This window comes from Aotus nancymaae, unplaced genomic scaffold (assembly GCF_030222135.1).
Source record: "Aotus nancymaae isolate 86718 unplaced genomic scaffold, 86718_ANA_hifiasm-v0.15.2.pri h1tg000062l, whole genome shotgun sequence".
Taxonomy (NCBI): domain Eukaryota; kingdom Metazoa; phylum Chordata; class Mammalia; order Primates; family Aotidae; genus Aotus; species Aotus nancymaae.
In genome coordinates this window covers 27,593,001-27,617,846 of record NW_026988476.1, presented here as the reverse complement: position 1 = coordinate 27,617,846, position 24,846 = coordinate 27,593,001, and the positions used below count along the sequence as shown (strand labels likewise).

The following is a 24,846-nucleotide window of genomic DNA, read 5'->3' as shown; positions in this document are numbered from 1 at the left end:
ATTTTTGTATAAAGTGTAAGGAAGGGATCCAGTTTCAGCTTTCTGCATATGGCTAGCCAGTTTCCCCAACACCATTTATTAATAGGGAATCCTTTCCTCATTGCTTGTTTTGTCAGGTTTGTCAAAATCAGATGGCTGTAGATGTGTGGTGTTATTTCTGAGGCCTCTGTTCTGTTCCATTGGTCTATATCTGTTTTGGTACCAGTACCATGCTGTTTTGGTTACTGTAGCCTTGTAGTATAGTTTGAATTCAGGTAGTGTGATGCCTCCAGCTTTGTTCTTTTTGCTTAGGATTGTCTTGGCTATGTGGGCTCTTTTTTGATTCCATATGAATTTTAAAGCGGTTTTTATCTAATTCTGTGAAGAAAGTCAATGGTAACTTGATAGGGATAGCATTGAATCTATAAATTATTTTGGGCAGTATAACCATTTCATGATACTGATTCTTCTTAACCATAAGCATGGAATGTTTTCCCATTTGTTGAGACTTAACATTTAAATACACTACAAATAGACCCTATATATCAGAGGGTGACACAAAGACATAAAAGCACTCAGGGTGCAGCGTCTGTAAACTAGCCAGAACCAGTTCATGGTCAGTGGTCTCTTATAAGGAGGAAGTTACTGAAATCAGTCTTATTCAATCAAAGCTGTAGCTATGGCTTTTGGAACAAGGGTGTCAGTTACTCAGAGTCTGGTAGTGGATGAGCTGCAGTTGTTTCAGTATTGCTTACCTGGAGGCCAAGGCTTGTTTAGCTGCTAGAGAAAAAGAGAAACCTTGTGGCAGTTAGGACAAAGTTTACTCTTGTGTAGGGAAGGATGACTTAACCCCTGCCTGGTATGGCCTGAGGTCTTGCATATAATTTGTTATTACCACAAAGAGTGTGTTCCATCAGTCTTATGATCTCTATTTTAACATTAATGGTGGTCAGTTGTGTCTAAACTGCAAAAGAGACAGGGAATAAGGAAGCGTGTCTAACCTCCTGTATCATTGTGGGTGGACTCAGTTTTTAATATCTCTTTGGGGTCCTTTTGCCGAGAGGGGTCCATTCAGTCAGTTGAGGGGCTTAGGATTTTATTTTTAGTTCTCATACAAAACCAGGTAGCTTCATGCCCTAGTCTCCTCAGGAAGTGTTTGTAACAATGTGTGTATTACATTATATTAAAATAGTAATTTAGAAAATGTAAAATGGTACAGTCTAATAGTGGTAATTCCTTTTAGAGTCAACTTTTAGCTCCTCCTTCAATTAGCCTGGAAGTTTGAACCTGCTTCTAGTACCTGAGTCCTAGCTAAAGCTTCCTCAGAGAGGATCCTATTTTATGTATTTAGACATTTGCATGTGTTTCTTTATAAAATGTGTAAGACTGCAGGTAGAAACATTTCTCATCGCCACCACAGCAGGGAGCTGGGCGCTACAGCACAGCAACCGCTTCCTCCATAGAGGTCTGTTTTACAGGTGGGGTTAGGCGACACATTTTGACTTTAGGATCTGAGGGACATAACACTGATTGCGTTGTTCTCCACAATGCGAAACTGAAGGAGGAAGAGTTCAACTGTAAGATCCTACTTCAGCTGTTACTATTGTCATTAGCATCCAGCATCCTATAGAAAAGGAGGCACTTTTTTCTATAGGTTGACTGGTTTGTTGACTTGTTGAATCTCAGGATTTATTTTTCACTCCCAAGAAAGTCACTTGGCTGCTCTAACCCTTGGTTTACTCATCTATAAATTGGAATTAAGATCGATTGTTCTAAAGTCCAATGAAATAATGTATGCAAAGCCTCTTTGAGTAAACTAAGAAGCTCTTTTACATGTGATTAATTCAGGGATGAAGTTCTCCTTGACTAAAGCTTTGTAATTGGTTCTGCTGCGGTTAATGCTGTAGTTAATAAACATTAGCCTGTGGCTTCCATTTTGTTGGCAGATGTAACTTTTCTGGAAAGTAAAGCATTTAGAGTCACTTTTTATAACGTAAAAATAACAAGGAGGTCTCTGTTGGCTTAGGTGGTTCATTAAAAAGTCTCTAATAATGTATAGGGTTGCCAGATTTTGCAAAGAGAAAACCAGTATGCTCAGTTAAATTTGAATCAAATCAACAACAAATAATTTTAAGTCTAAGTCTATCTGTCATAGAGCATGGGATTTTATCTGGCAGATCCAGCAAAAATATCAGTAGTCTGCAAACAGAAATCGTTATCAAACTTATTTTTATATTTCCAAATCTTAGCACAATCCCTGAGCCATAGCAAGTATTTAATACATAATTCTGTAATAAAGCAATCATTAGAATATCTATTTGGAAAGCTCTTGCTCATATGAAAAATTGCTTTCATCAGCCTTTGCAGCTTTGCTTTTTCATCTGTTAAGTAAAGGTAACAGTAACTGCCTCACTAATTAATGGAAGAATAACATGGAGTGGGGTATATAAGCATTGCTTATTGGTTGTTAAAGCAATCTACCAGTATGCTGCAAATGTATTATAAACCCCACAAGGAGTAGCGCTACTGAGCATGGTATTTTCAGTGCAACTTCTGCAATAAAGAGTAGAACATAAGTTTCAAAACGTGTTTGTAAGGTCTACATGTTTAGTAAGTAAATCCAATGTACTGAAAACAGTTCCCATCAGGCTGTTCCCATTTCCGCCTGGAGGAGCCAGAGGCCAGTGTTTAAGCTTGGTTGGGTTTCTGCAGAGACTTAAACTGTGCCTAACTCCTACTGATTCTCCTCTCTTAACATCTCCATCATCTGATTTGGAGATTTTGAAGCAAACATTGGTTTGTGTGGCAGCTCTGGATAATTTTCCTGAAGCCACGTATTAACAGCATGCAAAACCTACTCCAGCAAATCAACAGTAAGACCCTACATGGAAATAAAATCTGTTGTACTTCACTTGGTGTAACCAGGAAACTATGAGTTAAGGCTCCATTTTCCCTTGCTTTGCTAACATTATCACATGCTGTTGAAGTAGTGAGTGGTTTTTAGGTGCCATATGTGTTGGTGTAATTACATACACTGGCATAAATTGTTTGATGCAATTTTTCAAACTTATTTAAATTTGCTCTCAGAAATCAAAACAGCTCATTAGCTTCCAAGAATACAATTGTAATTCCTGGAAAATAATTTCTTGTGGCATTTCAAGTTTGGCATATTAATCAGCTATTCTTGAGGCCTTGCTGAATTTTAGTTTTGCAGATGCTTATTAATTAAGCATCTTCTTCTGGCTTTATCTCAACTTCAAATCTAAATGTTAGTGGCCTTGGAGCTCAGTGCTGATTCTTCTTATAGTGCTGTGTGTTAGTTGATCTCACCCAAACCTGTGACAATTGAAACATCTCTCAGCTGACGATTCCCATATTTCTCTAGCCCAGTGTTATCTTCTGAGAAACAGACTGCACAGTCTAATGGCCTTTTTGACATCCCCACTTGGATATCGTATATTTCTCAAACTTAACACATCTGAAATGAGTCACTTAGTCTCCCTCCCACTCCTCTCCGGACTTCAGTGAGTACTCCTCTCTCCCACAGCTGTTTGTCTCCCGTTGTTCAGTAAAGGACAATAATATCCATCCAGTTGCAAAAGCCAGATATTCGAGAGTTACTCTTGTGTTAGAGACAGAGTCTTGCTCTGTCACCCAGTCTGTAGTGCAATGGCATGATCACAACCCACTGCAGCTTCAAATTCCTGAGCTCAAGCAATCCTTCTGCCTCAAGCTCCCAAGTAGCTAGGACTAGAGATGCATACCATCACACCTGACTAATATCATCTTGGTAGGTACAGAGTTTCACTGTGATGCCCACGTTGATCTTGAACTCCTGGTCTCAAGTGATCCTCCCACCTCAGCCTCCTGGGATTACAGGCATGAGCTGCTGCACCCTGCCAAGGGGGGTTTCTTAACACTTTTGATTCCTCATCTTCTGCCTCTATCCCTTTCCTAACTCGGATTGGACAATGCGTCACCAAAGCTTGTCAGGTCTGTCTCCAAAACTGTTTCAGCTCTAGCTACGTGTCTTCACTTTCCACTTCACTGCTCTAGGTGAAGCCACCATCATCTGTCACCTGAACTCTCTGCTCTATCCTAGTCCATTCTCCACATAGTTACCAGAGTGATTTTTTTAAACCATAAACAAGATCAGCAGACTTTCTTGCTTAAAACCATTCAATAGCTTTGAATTATACTTAGGGGAAAAAAAATCTAAATCTCATCCCATGGCCTGAGGCAGTATCTGGCCCCTGCTTGCCTTTCCAGGTTTATCTCACCTGTGAATTCCTCACTCACTGACAACATTCCAACCACACTGGAGTTTTCTCAGTTTTTCCAATGAAGGGTGCTGCTGCCACCTGCCATGCTCCACCCACTTCACTCCTTCTTGTCATTCATATGCTCAGCTCAAATGTCACTCCCACACTCTAAATTGTAAGCACCATGAAGATAGGAATGTTCTTCATAGCAGTATTCCCTTGCCTTCAACTGCACTTACTACAGCTTACATTTTATTAGTGAGATAGGTGATCAGTTTCACCTGCCTCTTTAGACTCCATGGGAGCAGGAACCATGTCTGGCTTTGCTTCCCATTGTATCCCAGAGCCTAGCACATTCCTAGCACATAGTGGGTGCTCAGTACACTGCTGGTTGTGATTGTTGCTGCTAAATTATTGGTCCTTATCTCATTTTGCAGCTTTAACACAGCTGAGCACATCACTCTGCTTGAAGCAGAACCTTTCTCTACTTCCTACATCTGCTTCTCTGGTTCCATCTTTCTCATTCTCATATGTGGGCTCCTTTTCTACTCTTAGTCCTTTGAAGTTAGCATTCTGTCCATGGTAGATTCATACTGTGGAATACTGCTCTGCAATAAAAAGAAACAATGATTGATACACACATCTTGTATACATCTCAGGGCATTATGCTGAGTAAAGAAAGCTAGTCTCAAAATGTTATATCCTGTATGGTTTAATTTCTGTAACAGTTTCAAAATGAAATATAGTGATGGAGAGTAGATAGGTAGTTGCTGAGGGCTGGGATAGAGGAGGGACACTAAAAAGGGAGACCATGAGAGAGTCTGGGGTGATGAAACTGTTCTATATCCTGACTGTGGTTGTGGTTACACAATTCTTTATATGTGATAAAATGCTGGGTGAAGCGTACATGGGAAGTCTCTGTACAAATTTTGCAACTTTTATGTGAGTCTAAAGTTATTTCAAAATAAAACATTTTTTTAAAAGTTAATATTCTTTCACATCACCTGTCATCAGGGAAATACCAATTAAAACAGTGAGATACCACTGCATATCTATTAGAATGGCCAAACTCCAGAACACTGACAACATCAAATGCTGAAGAGCATGTGGAGCAACAGGAGCTCTTAATTACTGTAGTGGAAATGCAAAATGGTATAGCACCTTTGGAGGATAATTTGAGAGTTTCTTACAAAGCCAAACATACTCCTATCATACAATCCAGTAATCTCACTCCTTGGTGTTCATTCAAAGGAGTTGAAAACTTATGTCTACACAAAAACCTGTACATGGATGTTTATAGCAGCTTTCTTCATAATTGCCCAGACTTAGACACAATCACAATGTCCCCTAGTAGGTGAATGCATAAATAAGCTGTGGTACGTGCAGACAGTGGAATATTATTCAGTGTTAAACAGAAATGAGCTGGGGGCTTCGATCCAAGATGGCCAAATAGGAACAGCTCCGGAGTGTAGTTCCCAGAAAGAACAACGCAAAGGATAAGGGCTCACCGCATTTCCAAAGAGCAGGAGATTCCTGGACTGAAAAGCACCACAAGTTTTCAGCACGGCTGGTGCTGTGGGTTGGCACACAGAAACTCACACAAATCTGTGTGGCCATTTCAAATGGCACCTGGAATGCCTGGGAGACAGAGCCACCCATTCAACTGAAAGGGAGGGAGCTGAGACAGAGAGTTAGGTGATTTGGCTCAGTGGATACCACCCCCACAAAAACAAGCAATCTGAAAAGCTCTGGATTGAGAGTTTTGCAGCAAGCACAGCTGGACCTGGGACGGTCCAGCTCAGTGGGGGGAAGGGCGTCCACCACTACCTAGGCAGTCTGCCAATACCAAGGCAGTTCACACAGCAGCTGGGCAGAGCCTGTGGCAGCTCAGCAATGCCTGTGCTGGCAGACGGTGACTAGACTACTCCATGCAGGGCAGGCCATCTCTGAAAAAAGGCAGGAGCATATCAGAAACTTATGAATAAAGCCGACCTTCCTAGGTCACAGCAGCTAGGAAAAGAGGTGGTTATAAGTTCTGCTGCAGCAGACTCAAAGGTACCTGCCCAGCAGCTCTGAACAGAGCAATGGAACTCCCAGCACAGCACTTGAGCTCCTGTAAGGGACAGACTGTCTCCTCAAGCAGCTCCCTGACCCCCATATATCCAAAGAGACACCTCACAAAGGAGAGCTCAGGCCAACATCTGGTGGGTACCCTTTGGGGACAAAGATAACAGAAGAAGAAACCAGCAGCAACCCTTACTGTTCTGCAGCCCCCGCAGGTGATCCCCAGGCAAGCAAGGTCTGGAGTGAACCTCCAGCAGTCCTGCAGCAGAGGGGCCTGACTGTTAGAATAAAAACTAAGAAATGAAAGCAATAGCCTCAACATCAATGAAAAGGACGTCCACTCAGAGACCCCATCTGAAAGTCACCAACTACAAAGACCACAGGTAGATAAATCCACAAAGATGGGAAGAAACCAGTGCAAAAAGGATGAAGACACCAAAAACCAGAAAGCCTCTCCTCCTCCAAGGGATCACAACTCCTTATCAGCTAGGGATCAAAGATGGATGGAGAACGAATCTGATGAATTGACAGAAACACGCTTCAGAAGGTGGGTAATAACAAACTTCTCAGAGCTAAAAGAACATGTGCTAACCCAATGCAAAGAAACTAAGAACCTAGAAAAAAGGTTAGATGAGATGCTGATTAGAATAAACAGCTTAGAGAAGAATATAAATGACTTGATGGAGCTGAAAAACACACAGCACGAGAACGTCATGAAGCATACACAAGTTTCAATAGCCGAATCAACCAAGCAGAAGAAAGGATATCAGAGATTGAAGATCAACTCAATGAAATAAAACAAGAAGGCAAGATTAGAGAAAAAAGAGTGAAAAGAAATGAACAAAGCCTCCAAGAAATATGGGATTATGTCAAAAGACCAAGTCTACATTTGATAGGTGTACCTTAATGCAACAGAGAGAATGAATCCAAGCTGGAAAACACTCTTCAGGATATTATCCAGGAGAACTCCCCAATGTAGCAAGGCAGGCCAACATTCAAGTCCAGGAAATACAGAGAACACCACAAAGATATTCCTCAGGAAGAACAACCCCAAGGCACATAATTGTCAGATTCACCAGGGTTGAAATGAAGGAAGAAATGCTAAGGGAAGCTAAAGAGAAAGATTAGGTTACCCACAAAGGTAAGCCCATCAGACTCAGTGGATCTCTCAGCAGAAACCCTACAAGCCAGAAGACAGTGGGGGCCAATATTCAACATCCTTAAAGAAAAGAATTTCAACCTAGAATTTCATATCCAGCCAAACTAAGCTTCATAAGCAAAGAAGAATTAAAAACCTTTACAGACAAGCAATTGCTGAGAGATTTCATCACCACCAGGCCTGCCTTACAAGAGCTCCTGAAAGAAGCACTAAATAAGGAAAGGAACAACCAGTACCAGCCACTCTAGAAATGTACCAAATGGTAAAGGCCATTGACATAATGAAGAAAATGCATCAACTAACACTCAAAACATCCAGCTAGCATCAAAGTGGCAGGATCAAATTCACACATAACAATATTAACCTTAATGTAAATGGGCTAAATGCCCCAATCAAAAGACACAGACTGGCAAGTTGGATAAACAGTCAAGACCCATCGGTGTGCTGTATTCAGGAAACCCATCTCATGCGCAAGAATACACATAGGCTAAAAATAAAGTGATGGAGGAAGATTTATCAAGCAAATGGAGAGCAAAAAAAAAAAAAGCAGGAGTTGCAGTTCTAGCCTCTGAAAAACTAGACTTTAAACCAACAAAGATCAAAAGAGACAAGGGCATTACATAATGGTAAAAGGATGAATGCATCAAGAAGAGCTAATGATGCTAAATACATACACATCCAATACAAGAGCACCAAGATACATAAAGCAAGTTCTAATGACCTACAAAGAGATTTAGACTCCCACACAATAATAGTGGGAGACTTTAACACTCCACTGTCAATATCAGACAGAAAACGAGACAGAAAATTAACAAGGATATCCAGGACTTGAACTCAGATCTGAACCAAGTGGACACAATAGACATGTACAGAAATCTCCACCCTAAATCCACAGATTATACATTCTTGTGAGCACCACATTGCACCTACTCTAAAATTCATCATATAATTGGAAGTAAATCACTCCTCAGCAAATGCAAAAGAATGGAAATCATAGCAAACAGTCTCTCAGACCACAGGGCAATTAAATTAGAACTCAGAATTCAGAAACTAACTCAGAACCACACAACTTCATGGAACCTGAACAACCTACTCCTGAATGTCGACTGGATAAACAATGAAATGACAGCAGAAACAAAGATGTTCTTTGAAACCAATGACAACGAAGACACAACATACCAGAATCTCTGGGACACATTTAAAGCAGTGTCTAGAGGAAAATTTACAGCAATAAATGTCCACATGGGAAGCGAGGAAAGATCTAAAATCGACACCCTATTGTCAAAATTGAAAAAGCTAGAGGAGCAAGATCAAAAAAACTCAAAACCTAGTAGAAGACAAGAAATAACTAAAATCAGAGCAGAACTGAAGGAGATAGAGAATCAAAAACCCCTTCAAAAAATCAATAAATCCAGGAGCTGGTTTTTGAAAAGATCAACAAAATAGACAGACTGCTACCCAGATTAATAGAAAAGGGAAAAGAATCAAATAGATGCAATAAAAAATGAAAAAAGGGATATCACTAGTGATTGCACAGAAATACAAACTACCATCAGAGTTTACTACAAACAACTCTATGTACATAAATCAGTAAATCTGGAAGAAATGGATGAATTCCTGGACACTTGAACTCTCCCAAGCCTAAACCAGAAAGAAGTTGAAACCTTGAACAGACCAATAACAAGGGCTGAAGTAGAGGCAGCAATTAATAGCCTACCAACCAAAAAAGGACCAGGTCCAGACGGGTTCACCACTGAATTCTACCAGACGTAGAAAGAGGAGATGGTACCATTCCCTCTGAAACTATTCCAAGTAATGCAAAAACAGGGAATCCTTCCCAAATCATTTTATGAGACCAACATCATCCTGATACCAAAACCTGGCAGAGACTCAACAAAAAAAGAAAACTTTGGGGGAGTATCCATTATGAACATTGATGCAAAAATCTTCAATAAAATATTAGCAAATCAATTGCAACAGCACATCAAAAGCTTATCCATCACGATCAAGTAGGCTTCATCCCTGGAATGCAAGGCTGGTTCAACATACACAAGTCTATAAACGTAATCCACCACATAAATAGAACCAAAGGCAAAAAACACATGATTATCTCAATAAATGCAGAGAAAGCCTTTGACAAAATTCAACAGTCCTTTATGCTGAAAACTCTCAATAAACTAGGTATCAAAGGAACATTTCTCAAAATAATAAAAGCTATTTACAACAAACCTACAGCCAATATCATACTGAATGGGCAAAAACTGGAAGCATTCCCTTTGAAATCTGGCACTAGACAAGGATGCCCTCTCTCACCACTCCTATTCAATATAGTATTGGAAGTTCTAGCCAGAGCAATTAGGCAAGAAAAAAAATAAAGGGTATTTAATTAGGAAAGGAGGAAGTCAAATTGTCGCTATTTGCAGATGACATGATTGTATATCTAGAAGACCCTATCATCTCAGCCCAAAATCTCCTTAAACTGTTAAGCAACTTCAGCAAAGTCTCAGGATACAAAATCAACGTGCAGAAATCACAAGCATTCCTATACACCAATAACAGACTAACAGAGAGCCAAATCATGAGCAAAATCCCATTCACAATTGCTAGAAAGAGAATAAAATACCTAGGAATACACTAACAAAGGATGTAAAGGACCTCTTCAAGGAAAATTACGAACCACTGCTCAAGGAAGTAAGAGAGGACACAAACAGATGGAGAAACATTCCATGCTCATGGTTAGGAAGAGTCAATATTATGAAAATGGCCATACTGCCCAAAGTAATTTATAGATTCAATGCTATCCCCATCAAGCTACCAATGACCTTCTTCACAGAACTGGAAAAAACCACTTCAGACTTCATATGGAACCAAAAGAAAGCCCACATAGCCAAGACAATCCTAAGCAAAAAGAGCAAAGCCGGAAGCATCACACTACCTGATTTCAAACTATACTACAAGGCCACAGTAATCAAAACAGCATGGTACTGGTGCAAAAACAGAGATATAAACCAATGAAACAGAACAGAGGCCTTGGAGGCAATGCCACACATCTACAACTATCTGATCTTTGACAAACCTGACAAAAACCAGCAACGGGGAAATAATTCCGTTTAATAAAGGGTGTCAGAAACTGGCTAGCAGTGTGCAGAAAGCAGAAACTGGGCCCCTTCCTGACATCTTACACTAAAATTAACCTCAGATGGATTAAAGACTTAAACATAAGACCTAACACCATAAAAACCCGAGAAAAACACTGAGGCAGAACCATTCAGGACATAGGCATAGGCAAGGACTTCGTGACTAAAACACCAAAAGCATTGGCAACAAAAGCCAAAATAGACAAATCGGACCTAATAAACCTCCAGAGCTTGTGTACAACAAAAGAAACAATCATCAGAGTGAACCAGCAACCAACAGAATGGGAAAAAAATTTTTGCAGTCTAACCATCTGACAAAGGGTTTATCCAGAATCTACAAAGAACTAAAACAGATTTACAAGAAAAAAACAAACCCATTCAAAAGTGGGGGAAAGACATGAACAGACACTTTTCAAAAGAAGACTTATATGAGGACAACAAACATGAAAAAATGCTCATCATCACTGGTCATGAGAGAAATGCGAATCAAAACTACATTGAGATACCATCTCATGCCAGTCAGAATGGCAATCATTAAAAATCTGGAGACAACAGATGCTGGAGAAGATGTGGAGAAATAGGAATGCTTTTACACTGTTGGTGGGACTGTAAATTAGTTCAACCATTGTGAAAGACAGTGTGGTGCTTCCTCAAGGACCTAGAAATATAAATACCATTTGATCCAGCAATCCCATTACTGGGTATATACCCAAAGGATTATAAATCGTTCTATTATAAAGACACATGCACATGTATGTTCATAGTGGCACTGTTTACAATAGCAAAGACCTGGAACCAACCCAAATGCCCACTGATGATAGACTGAAATGTGGCACATATACACCATGGAATACTATGCAGCCATAAAAAACCATGAGTTTATGTCCTTTGTAGGGACATGGATGAATCTGGAAACCATCATTCTCAGCAAACTGACACAAGAACAGAAATCAAACACTGCCTGTTCTCACTCACAGGCAGGTGTTGAACAATGAGAACACAGGAACACAGGGAGGGGAGCATCACACGCTGGGGTCTGTTGGGGGGCCAAGGGAGGGACAGCAGCAGGGTGAGGAGGTTGGGGAGGGATAACATGGGGAGAAATACCAGATGTAGGTGACGGGGTGATGGAGGCAGCAAACCACATTGCCACATGTGTACCTATGCAACAATCCTGCATGATCTGCACATGTACCCTAGAACCTAAAGTACAATAAAATAAAAAATGAAATGAGCTATCAGGTTATGAAATGACATAAAGGAAACTTAAATGCACATTACTAAGTGAAAGAAGTCAATCCGAAAAGGCTATATACTGTATGATTTGAATGATATGACATTCTGGAAAAGGCAAAGTTATTGAGACAATGAAAAGATGAGTAGTTGTCATGGATTGAAGGAAGGGAGGGATGGATGGAGAGGGAGGGAGGCAAAGCATAGAGTATTTTTAGGGAACTGAAAGTAGTCTGTATGATACTACAATAGTGGATACATGTCAATATAAATTTGTCAAAAACCCATAGTTGGAGGTTACAGTGAGCCGAGATCACACCACTTCATTCCAGCCTGGGCAACAGAGCGAGAATCTGTAACAACAACAACAACAACAAAAAAAAAAAAAACCCATAGAATGTATGACACACCAAGAGTGAACCCTAATGTAAACTATGGACTTTAGGTGATAATGCAGTGTCTATGTAGGTTTATCAATTGTAACCAGTGTACCACTGTGTTGGGGGATGTTGGTAATAAGGGAGCCCATGCATGTGTTGGGCAGGAAGTATATGGGAACTATCTGAACCTTCTCAATTTTGCTGTGAACCTAAAAGTGCTCTAAAAAATCTAGTTTATTTTTTAAGAAGTTAGTGTTCATCAGGGATCCTTGAAGGCCTGCCTGCCTTTCTTTACCTCCTTTAAGCTCTCCCTGTGACTCCTCATCTCCTATTTTTTTTCCTTCATTTTGTTTTTATTATAGCATATGTGCTTAATTTACAGCAAGCGGAAAATAATCTGGGTCCTGTTTCGATCCAAACATTCGAGTTTTAAAGGGTGTACATAATATTTGTTAAAAAGAATGTATAAAAATACCTTTTTAGAAGCTTCTCTAAGAAAGAAAATATAAAGTTTAACCCCACAACTTTCCTCTTTGCCGGAACTGCAAACTACTGCTATAGTTTTAAATAGACTTTGTTTTTTAAACTATACATCCAGGAAAATATTTTAAAAATTAAAGAAACATGCATATAAATGATTGCATAGAAGAACATGAACATTAAATGCAAACAGTAAAGAAATGAAAGTTAGAAATAGCATCAAATATACAAAGGTTCTAGATTCAATCCTTTAAACACATTCCACAAACAGTGTTTCAGAACCATTGTCTTGTTCTTTGTAGGCAAAGCCTAGATTACTAAAACCAAAATTGAAAAAAAACGTAATCCTGTAAAAGGAATCATTTTTCTGTAATAAGTCTTACTTATATCTGTAAGCAAGCAATCTGAGATTTTTTAAAATGCTAGCTTTTTATTCGTAAATGAGATTGGACATTTCAAATCATTTTTGTCCCCAAAATGATCTTTCAGAGAAATACTAGAAATTAAAAATGGTCAAGGGTATTACATCTTTATTTTTAGTCAGGTACTACACTGATAATCAAAAAACTCAGAAGATGTGACTCTTGCTTAAAACTGACTAATCCTCTTTCCAAAATTACTTTAAATTCCTTGGTACCACAGAATCACATGGAAAGAGTGCTGTCTTTTAATTTGCCTTATATTAAATAAACTGAGGTGTGAAAAGCAAACTTCCCTCATAAGGAGGCAGGCAAATTTTGATACAAATGCACAGGCTAAGTGCTGTAAGCATTAAAATTTCATTTTTTTTTTCACTATGCACACACACAAAACTTGCTTCCAACAGCAGTGAGAAAACTAAGCAATAATATGGTCAACAGTGCTCCTTAACCTTTAGAATAACTACATAAGAACATTCTTTTTCCCTTAAAATTATTTTTGCCATTTTAAGGTGAGTTTTTGTGATGTTTTCTATGTTTCACATCTTCATAGGAACCAGAAAAAAGCAGTGAACCCTCCATGTTTCAGTCAAAAACTCAATCTCCCTGAAAATGCTATGTAACCCAGTTGGCATAATTCCCCAAGACAGTGGGGTTAACAAAAGAACTAATCCACACTGCGTCGTAATAATTATCATGGGCCTAGACATCTTGACAAGACATAAAGGTGCACCCTGAACCTAAATGTGTCAGAGCAGTCAGTGTTGTACCGTAGCTACTGCTTCACTCTTGTATCACTCTTATTAGCAAGCTTCATTTCTGGGTTAAAGGTTCTACCAAATACAAATATGAAAGTTTATTTTTAATAAAAGAATGTTACAAATTATGGTCAACCACATCTTTTCACAAAGTACTTCAAGCATAAAAAAACGATAATCTTTACAGAAATATACAGAGACACCACAAATTGGTAGCTGCCCATAACATTAAACAAACTGGACTCTTATTTTAAAATCTTTTTTTATTTTTTGTTTTTCCATAGGTTCTTAGGGTACAGGTGGTATTTGGTTATATGAGTAAGTTTTATTATTATTTTATTATATTTTAAGTTCTGGGGTACATGTGCAAAATGTGCAGGTTTGTTACATAGGTATACATGTGCCATGGTGGTTTGCTGCACCCATCAACCGGTCATCCCTCCCCTACCCCCCCACCCCCCAACAGGCCCCAGTGTGTGATGTTCCCCTTCCTGTGTCCATGCATTCTCATTGTTCAACTCCCGCTCATGAGTGAGAACATGTGGTGTTTGCTTTTCTGTTCTTGTGTTTACTGGATATGGATGAAGCCGGAAACAAATTAGACTCTTAAGAGTGGCTCCTCAACAGCATATCATTTTAATTGTGACCATTGCCTGGTACAGGGAAAACTAACAAGTATTGTTTTAAGCATCATTGTAACACCGTATTCCTGATAATTTAAGTAAACCAAACTATGAGTAAATGAATGATACACTCCTAAAAATCATCATGGTTTATATTGTCAGTGGCCATCGAACATAGGATTAGTCCAAGACCTTGATACAGATTTTGACCTACACCTAAACTGTGATTTTGACTGAGATTAGCATCTTGGTGGTTCTTCTTTCCCTAATTCCTTTTCATATCTTGAGCAAGACTTGTAATGCGTTTTGGAATCTGTTTTAGAGGTGCCTCTAGTTTTGTTGTGAGATGCAGACGTAGAATGTGATTTAGACTTCATTTCTTTCTTGGTCTGGGATGTGGACTGTGATCTTGAATTGGATTTAGATCTTGAAAAGGATCGATTTCGGTGTTTGAATCTATCATATTTGGAATGGCTTCTGCTACATGTGGTCTCTCAGTCGCTCTACTGTTTCTAGGACTATACGATCTTCTATAGTTGTAATCAGAAGACTGACTTCTTGATCTCCTTCTTTCACAACTTTGGCTTCTAGAATGTCTGTATCTGTCATAATCATCACAGCGTGAAGAACTATACACATTTCTCCCTTCCTTGGCTTTCATCTTATTTGGTGTCTTCTGATCCCCCTAGGAAAACTATATTTCAGTCTGCCATCCACAAATCCACTTTCTGTCCAAATTATGTAAAGCATCTTCAGCATCACAAACATCCTCAAATTGAACATAAGCAAATCCTCTTGGATGGCGAATGTAGAAATCAAGTGAAACATACACATCAACTATAGGACCATAATGACCAAGTTCATGCTGTAAATCTTCACACCTGGTGTCACTGGCCATGTTCCTGTAGAACACAAATGTGTTCCAGAATGCTAGCAGCAGAACATGGCGGCAGCATGAGTCTCAGCCCAGGGCACTAACAGTCTCAGCAAACCATCTGCAGCTCCGGCGGCCGATCCTCCACTCCCACCCCTCATCTATAATCTTGCGATTCTAATCTCTCATTCATGCTCCTGAGCTCTCTCCCTGCTTCCTGGGTTCCTGCCCTATGTGCCCACATATCTAGCAACTATACAGATCTATGTGTGTTGATCTTGAATAAATTGATGCATATATAGTGATAATGTCTGTGATCATTCCATGAGAAAACTGTTTCTTTTCTATTTATGCACACATTTTAATTTTGAACTTTCTATATAGTACAACTAAAGTTGTGCCTTCATTAAAGTCAACCTATGCCATAGCATCACAGTCTTCTCATGTGATTTCTCATCACAGTCTTCTCAACCTTTTTCTGGAAGATAGTATTGCATGTTTTTCCTCCTTCTAGTTGGACCATGGAAATTCTGTGCCTCAGTCACATTTACATTTAAATATATCTTTAGAAAGGCAATGCTTCAGTCCAGCAACTCTGCTGCACTTTAAGTGGAAAACAGCCTTGATTTCTCCTTTCATTTGTCATAGTTTCCCACTGTGCCTAACAATTGATTTAAAAAAAAATTTAGTGGAGGTCAAACATTGTTTCCATGTGGAGCAAATGGTTTCCCGGGGAGAAAACAAACCAGTCCTTGTAGCTTTCAGCAGTGTTCCCAGAACAGCAGCCATAGTAGAGTGTGTGCTACAGAACAGGAGACTTAAAACGAATTCAGAGGAAGCACTGAGAACAAGACAAATCATGTCAAAAGATGATGAAACGTTCTCCAAGAGTTGTGCCCTTAGCATCCGACAGTGTCTCTGAACAAAGCTCACCTGTATCTGATGGTAACTGCTGTTTTCCTAGGCACTTGCCCTTCTCCATGTGGTGGTTTTTGTGCTTCTTATACTCACTGTTATCATTACTGTTTATTCTCAGGGGAAATCCATGAGATATAGCTGAAATGTCCTGCTGCCTAAATATGATTTTTACTTATACAATTGGCAGTTTTGAAATGAAAACTACGTTAGGGAAATTTGTCAGAGTCCCTAAAGGAGAATTTTTTATTTTTTTTTAAGTTGCTTTGATTTGACTTGTTCACATATCAGGTAGTTTATTCAGAGCCCAAACTCTTGTTATTGTGTTTAAGGGATTTCTGTGTCTTTGACTTTGCTAATATTTCAGTAATTTATTTAGATGCTGTTCTCCAAAACTATATGTAGACAAGGAAATGACATAAAGAAAGAATTCTATATAAGAGTCAAGCATTTGAGGAAATAAAGGAATATAAAAGGAACTGATTAAAATTTATGTTCTTCTACAGAGGTCAATTGAGACCTTTATCAGCCTAATGGAAATTCCAACTGAGCTGAGGTTGAGCCCAATTCTAAAGAATGAAGGGGAAAACAGCAACATTGGGATGAAACTGTCAGTTCTTTTGACTCAGAGAAATTGACTAACATTCAATCTTAAAGATTAAAACGTTGAAGGCTTAAAAACAAGGAAAGAAGTAAATTTCCCTTTTTCAGAAACACTATCATTCACTTGTTTAAACATTAGGTTTCATAAATTGATAACATTTTTACTTAATGCAGCAACAAGCTAGAATTACTTTTACTGCAATGGTTTTATGAATATTGATTTCAAGAATGAGTAGTCAGGTAGTATCTGTTACATTATTTCTTAGGTTTGTCCGAGAGACTGTATTTCAATCTGATTTTTAAGATGAATGATAATAAACCAATCAGGTCAAAAGCCCAGAATAGCTATGTGAATTTTTAACTAAATAATGCTTCTTTCTAAAAATGCAGTTGAATTATTTAAAGTAAGTACAATTTCATAAGCAATTAGATAACAAAGTTTTGCTTAGACCTGGTCCAAGGAATAAACGCCTTTGCTAGACAGCATATTAACCACTAGTGCTTGATTCTCAGATGAATCCTTGCAATAGGGACTGGCAGGTTAGGAATTCTTCCTCAATCTTGTTTCTCTACTCTAAATATATATACCAAACCCATTTTTGAGACTGCAAAGCCAAATGCCAATCTGGGCTATGTCCAAATGATCACAAAATATAAAATACTTGCATCCCAAATAAGGGGACTTTATGTTATGTTCATCTTAACACAAGTTACAGGATCTGAAGTCTTCCATTACTTCTAGTTGGCAAGGCTGAAAAAGTAAACATATTGTTGAAATGTTAAATGTGAACTTTATATACAAAATCACATGTTGCCTTTGCCCCTGGATAGACTTGTGAATTTCGTTTATTGGAATTACTATAAACCAGGAAAGAGAAGAAGTAGGAGCATTTCAGGGCTACAGTGCCACATTGTCTCTTCCCTTTAACCAGGATGTTTTATTTACATCCAGTAAATAAAACCTCAGATTTTCCTTAAAAAAAAACTTTTCAAAAGGGAAAACTCTGCACACCCCCTTAGAAATACCACTCTACTAATTATCAGTCATTACCATTGTGAATTTCTTCTTCAACTTTATGTTAACCAAACTTGGTAATGCCACACTTTGATGTTCTTGCCTGAGAACGTTTTAGTTTGAAGATGATTGATTGTACCTCCATTTCCTAATCCACAAGTGAATACTTCAGGTTTCTGATATTTTAAATGAGAGAATCTCTAAAGTTTCATCCAGCTCTAATAGTTCTTTTAGAACTTATTGCATGCTATCAATTTCTGGTTCTTGAACTTTTGGGGGGACATGGATTCCTTGTGGAGTATGCAATTTAAGTTATGGAACATCTCCACAGTAATATGCACATAAACAAATTTTTTTATATAGCTTTACAGTATTTTGGAACCTTCTGAAGTCCCCAGATGTCCCTGGACCCCAGGTAAAGAGCCCCTACCAGAGCACATGCATCTTCCCATTTGTCAGTTGTAAAGAAAAAAGACACTGCTGATGCTTTCTACATGACTGGATTTCTTTTTATGTCAAATACACAAGTCTTTTCACATTTTATTTTAAAATCTTGGTCATGTGATCAATTTGTTTTACTCATGTACTAATAATACATCCTAAATATCAGCTAGAAACACTTAGGGCTAGTTTTAAAATCTTCTCTCAGATCCCGCTTGATATGATTTTATTACTGAAATGAAAAAAGAAAATAACTCTCATCACAAGACACCATCATTACTTACCCCAAGGACAAACCGACTCTAGTGCATTCAGATGACATCTTTAAAGTCTCTTCTGTTGCCTACATATCAGGTCAGAGTTTTTTTCCTTCTTCGAATAACAAACAATTTTTGAAAATCAAAACTAAAAGCTAAACTATCACGATCTGTAAATGGCATGCAGTATGTCCCAGATTCCCTATTAATTGCTTGGCTAACTCCTCCTCTGTGTTCCTGCTTATGCATCACTTCCCTAGAAAAGCTTGCTTGAGCCTCCAGCCGGGTTAAATGCCTCTGCTATGGCTCATACAGAACCACTCTACCCCTCCTAGCATACTGTTTAAACGTACTATTGCAATTGCCTATTTTCTGACCTGTATTTCCCTAAAGTCTTTAAACCCTGTGAGGTGAGGGTCATCATTATCCACAGGTATTTTATGAGCACCTAAGATAGTGCCTAGCACATGCAGGGTATTGAGTAAATGTTTACTGGGTGAGCGAATAAACAAATGCATGTAATGTATATAAAGGTATCTCTGATTAGGCAGCTCCGTCCTTTTTTTTTTTTTTTTTTTTTTTGTCCTTTTTAAGAATAAATGACCATCATTCTCAGCAAGAAGAACACAAAACCAAACACCACATGTTGTCACTCATAAGTGGGTGTTGAACAATGAGAACACATGGACATAGGGAGGGGAACATCATGCACAGGGGTCTGTTGGAGGGTAGGGGGCTAGGGGAGGAATGGCAGGTGGTGGGGGGATAGGGGAGGGATAGCATTAGGAAAAATACCTAACGTAGATGACGGGGTGATGAATGCAGCAAACCACCATGACACATGTATACCTATGTAACCTGCATGTTGTGCACATGTACCCCAGAACTTAAAGTATAATAATAATAAAAGAATAAATGCAGTTAATCTAAGCTCAGATTTCTAATATGAGGTTTCCTTATTAATGGGAAAGAGTCTAATCTATAAATCATCATCCAAAAGCTAAGCCTCAATCAAATTATCTGATTTAACATTCACACTGTTTTTGGAAGACAAAACCACGTTTTCATAATGTATAATGTAGTGTCTGTGGCTCTTATTGAGAGGAAGGGGAACTTGAGGAATGGGACAGGAAGAGGGAGAAGAGGGGCTAAGGTGTAGTCAGCTATAGCCAGGAGAAGAGTAGAGGAGGCTGACCCACAATGTCAAGGGATGACCAAAAGGGAATTTAGTCCTTATTTAAGATGAAGATGGGGCTGTGGTTAAAGGGTAGAGGGACCTCGCAACCTATATGGGCAAGGAGAGGCAAGCAAGGATGCTCTAAAGCAACAAGTAAAGGGAACAGACACAAAAAGAGTGGAATTCAAAGTGAACAGGCAATGATGGAGACAGTAGACGGTAAAGAGGTGGAGCCTGGAGAAAATTCCAGATGCTCTGGGAAGACCCAACCAGCCCACCAGATTCATCCACTTCCCTAGAAGGCTGGTCTTCAGGAGATATTTAATTTCGTCAATCTTTTTAGGGAATTCTCAGTATTTTTCACTGAGAGGCGCAAGAATCCTCTTGTTGTGCTTTTCATAGGGGAGTAACGTACATCACAGAGTTCAAACATTCACACCTTTGATTGTAATCCAAGGGGCTGTTAATCGTCACAATTTAATATATAATACTTGTAGCACATTTGACATCAAACTAGCCAGTGTGCAAGGGTCAATTTCCCCTTTATAATTCTAGAAAATTATACTCTTACTACCACACTAAGGTAGTACATGTTATGAGAATTCTGTTGGTTGATGGATTAAGAGAAAGTGGATTAAGAGAAATACTATTAAAATAAGAGAATAGGTTTGAAGTTTCAGGTTGAGAGGCTGAAAAAGTTCTGGGGATTGATGGTGGTGATGGTTGAACTCCCATATGAATGTACTTAATTCAACTGGACTTTACACTTAAAAAAGTTAAAATGATGAATTTTATGTTATGTACAGTTTGCCACAATAAAAACATAAGAGAATAGCAACAAGAGCTTGATATGAGGAAATGGTAGTTATTTTCCAATTTCATATGTAGAAAATCAAGAGACATGACAAAAATGTCTAGGATCAGGTGCTCAGTTAGTAGTAGTTAAACCAGCCACTGAGCCCTGGGAATCCTAATATCTGGTTTAAGGTTCTTTTCAGGCAAAGCTCCAAATGTAACTGTCTATCTCATCTGTATGCATAACTGAGGTTCTAAAAGCCTCATAATGTTTTGTAAAGATGATCAATTTCACATTGTGTGCCATGGATTTTAAAAATTATGTCCTTTGGTAAAAGCCAGTACATAAGTTTATCACATAACCTATTGAAATTTATCTTAAAAATACACTCCTTAAAGCAGTAGTTAACAATGAAGATTATGAGCAGAGTGGTACTTTTTTAAAGAAAATGTCAGAAAAGCTCCAAATCTAGCCCTCTATTCCATCTATATGCAGAACCGAGGTTCTAAAAGCCTCATAATATTGTTTTGTAAAGATGATCAGTTTTACGTTGTGTGCCATAGATTTTTAAAACTATGTTCTTTGGTAAAAGCTAGGACATAAGTTTAATTTATCACATAACCTATTGAAATTTCTCTTGGAAAATACACTCCTTAAAATAGCAGTTAACAATGAAGAATGTGAGCAGTTTTTGTTTGTTTGTTTGTTTTTAATGTTTGTTTCTTGTTCTTTCAGGGATTCTCACTTAGATCTTTTGCTACAGGGAATGTTCCAAATGCATTGATATTTCCTGGAAATATCTTGCCTTGTGCCTCGGTATAATTCTGAGAAACTTTTTCTTAGTGACGTTCTTTCTTAGTGAAATTGTCATGGCGATGCTTAGGAAAGACAAATTTTAAAGAAAGTGAGGATGAAGAATCATACTGGTTTCACAAAGTTTAGGATTTTAACTTGTACTTAGCTAGAAAGACAGCTCTACCTGGTATGAAGTCACAAGGTCCTCATAAAATTTTAAAAGTTTAGACTGAAATTTTCATAGAGTTTTTGATCCCACCTTCTTATTTTATGGATGAGAACACTCACATCTAAACAATTTAAGTGACATCCCAAGGTCACCCAGCTTTCTCCCTACATGTTGTGTTACAAACCCCTCACATGCACTTGTTTAGAACAGGAACCAAGCTCTCTCCATGGCTGACATACCACCCAGAAGGCATTATGGGGAGCTGTCTGGTCTGAAACCTCATACCCGCCACTCCCAGGTGCCCCCTCAAAGAGATCTAGAGCTCATCTGCAATTTCCCTCTACTGTGACAGCTCAGCCCTTCATTAAAACAGTTGCCCGAGGTGGAATGGTCACACACACACACACACGTATCTCCTTTTAGGTCTTTTTACTTCCAATTCTTTTTCAACTTGTTCTTAGTTATGATTAAAAATCTGTTACTTGTTCATCCTTTTTGCCTGTTTCTTATCCTTTGAGAAATAACAGCTTTACTCATGAAACCTCACCATGTATCAGCTTAAAGAATTATTTGTAGTTGTTGATAAACAAAAGATGAATGCTAATGGTTACCTGTATCAAAGAAGTCTGTTCTAGGATTTAAAGAAAATTCGACAGAATAAATATCCAGGGCACCCACACTGAGAGTTTTTGGAAATACACAGAAATTTCCCTGAAGATCCCCTCCAGTAATTACCGACAACTTTTTCTTCCTCCTTAAATTAAATCTGCTTTTCCTCAACCACTAACTGTCAAAATAAATATGAAACTGTTTTTATTCAATATTTTCTTGTTTTACTTAATGACTGATTTCATTTTATGTGTTTCCCTACTGCAAATGTACCGTTTTTTTTTTAGCAGTAATGGGATGTTAGTACCAATCTGCAGCCAAACCACGATTTATAACTTTGTTTATATGGGGAAATGCATCTAGAGATGGAAAAACTCCAGTTTATAAGTCAGAAACTGCCTATGGTATATGCCCTGAGTTTAAGTAAAATTCAATCAGTATTTTTTGAGAGCCTTCTAGGTAAAAAGGCACCAGTCCAAGGGTTATAATGTTCTGCAGATAAAATACTTAATAACTCAAAGATACATTACATCATCTCCTTACAACAACTTTACTAGATAGAGATTACTTTCCTCCTTGCCAATAAAGAAACAGGCTTGGAGAGGAAAGATAACTTGCTTAAGAGCACAATCCTAGTGAGAGGAAGAGCTGTCATTCTCTCCCAGGTCACCTGACTCCCAAGTCTGGGCTCTTCAGCTGTTCTGTGGTGCAGTAATTATGCCCTAAGGAGACCATGCAGGAAGTCAAGCTGTATTTTCAAAAGTCTTTGGAAGCTATGTATCAGAAGCTTCTGGGGAAAACAGGAATTTGTGCTGTATCTCAGGTAGAAAAACATTTGTCTGAACTATTGCTGCCTTAGAAATACCTCTGAAAGAAAGCTATCCCAAATTACTAAGAAATTGAAAAGTATCATTGGAACAACTGCAACTCCAGGACGATAGGGTGAATGATGCTTGTGACTGTGAAAGGCCCATTGTTGGCGGAGGGCAGAGAGAGGAGCACAGACTGCTATCTTCTCATGGGAGTATATGACAGGCTCTCCTTTGCCATTAATAAAACTTCTCCTTTATCAATATCAAGCCTCAGATATTTCACTTTGATATAAACTCCTGATGGAGTCAGACACACAATAAATTATATAGATGCTCTAGTAAGATTTGCTTAAAAGCGTTGATAAGCCAAATCTATTACATACACCTGCTAACCAGACCAACTCAGCATGTCTATTAATGGTCTCCATCCAGAAGGAGGAAACTTGGGCAGCTTCCCAAGATAGTAAGCAGTTGTTCTCAACTCTGCTATAGGACAGAGAAGCAGGGAGTCCAAAACAACCCAGCCCCTGCTGCCCAGATCTTAAATATAATGGCTCCTTAGAGTTAATGGCATGCGGTGCTCATGAAAGATCTAAAAGTTACCATCAGTGCAGTCTCCATCCCATGCTCACATCTCAAAGATGCAAATGTGAGGCAGCTCTTGATGCATCTGGAGTTTATTGACTTTCCTGCTAATTACCCAATTTCTCAAGTATTTGTTGAATATTTAGTGTTTTCCCAACATTCTTTCATGGAGGCATAAGAGATCAAAATTAGTCCTTGTCCTTAATTACAGTATTGCTAATCTTGTTCATTTATTCATTTAGTCACTTAAATATTTCTTGAGCATTTGTAGTTGGAGATGATAAGACATATGCACATTAAAGTTACTAAACACAGTAGAGTATGATTAGATGTTATCTTTAGTTTCTCCCCAAGGGTCAGAGAGCTCAACAAATGCTCATGAAAAGCTATTAAGTGCCAATACTGGAGACACAGAAATAGCCAAGACAGAGCCCTGACTATTAAGCTCACAGCCAGGAAGAAAAATAAATAGATCAAAAATTACAGTAGAATATGGTGTAGTTAGGTAAGTGCAGTGTGCACAGAGGAGGGCAAATGGCCAAGGAATGCCCCTATGGGTAAGTGACACTTGAACTGAGTCTTGAAGCTTGAATATGAGTTCGTACAATGTTGGCCCAACTGCTGAATGGGGAGAAGCAGTCATGAACCAGGCTAGAGAAAAAGGCAGGCATGAGACTTGAGATTTGCTTGTAATAGCATGGGGCGTTAACAGCTCCCTCCTCTCTAACTGCCCCCACTAATGTCAGCTCCTTCCCAAACCTATTTTTTTTTTTTTTAGAGACAGGATCTTGCTCTGTTGTCCAGGCTGAACGACAGTGGCACAATCATAGCTTACTGCAGCCTCCAACTCCTGGGCTCAAGTGGTCTTCCTGCCTCAGCCTCCAAAGTTACTGGGATTATAGGTGTGGACCACTGCACTCAGCCTCAAACTTTCATCTCTGCCTCTTCTACTTAGTGGTGGTACCTCAGACTCTAGCTTTCTGAGGACATTGTCACTGTGTCACTTAAGATATTGTTTCAGCAAACGCTGGAGATCATGAGGCGGACCTTGTGAGACCTTAGGGATTGCACTGTTGCACCGCACGGAGACCAGTGCCTGAGCACAGTCGCCTCATATGCTTTGTCCAGTTTTATTTTGTTTGCAGCGGGTGGGAGGCCAAGTTACTTCATCTCGCTGGAACTCTCCTATGTATCTCGACTAACTTCACTCGACTTTGATGTTATTTACCTTTCAGTTTCTCAAACTCCTTCCTCCATTCCTCTTCCTTCCACCTCCTTCACCTCCTCTCTACTGAAACTACTTT

At 38.9% G+C, this 24,846-nt stretch overlaps 1 protein-coding gene and 1 pseudogene across 2 annotated transcripts in view; one reads left to right on the top strand and one right to left on the bottom strand.

Moving 5' to 3' along the window:
- Positions 1–24,846, top strand: part of SLC35F4 (solute carrier family 35 member F4) — a 296,215-nt gene that overhangs the window by 204,752 nt on the left and 66,617 nt on the right. The window lies entirely within an intron of this gene.
- On the bottom strand, positions 14,653–15,155 carry LOC105716436 (serine/arginine-rich splicing factor 10-like; annotated as a pseudogene).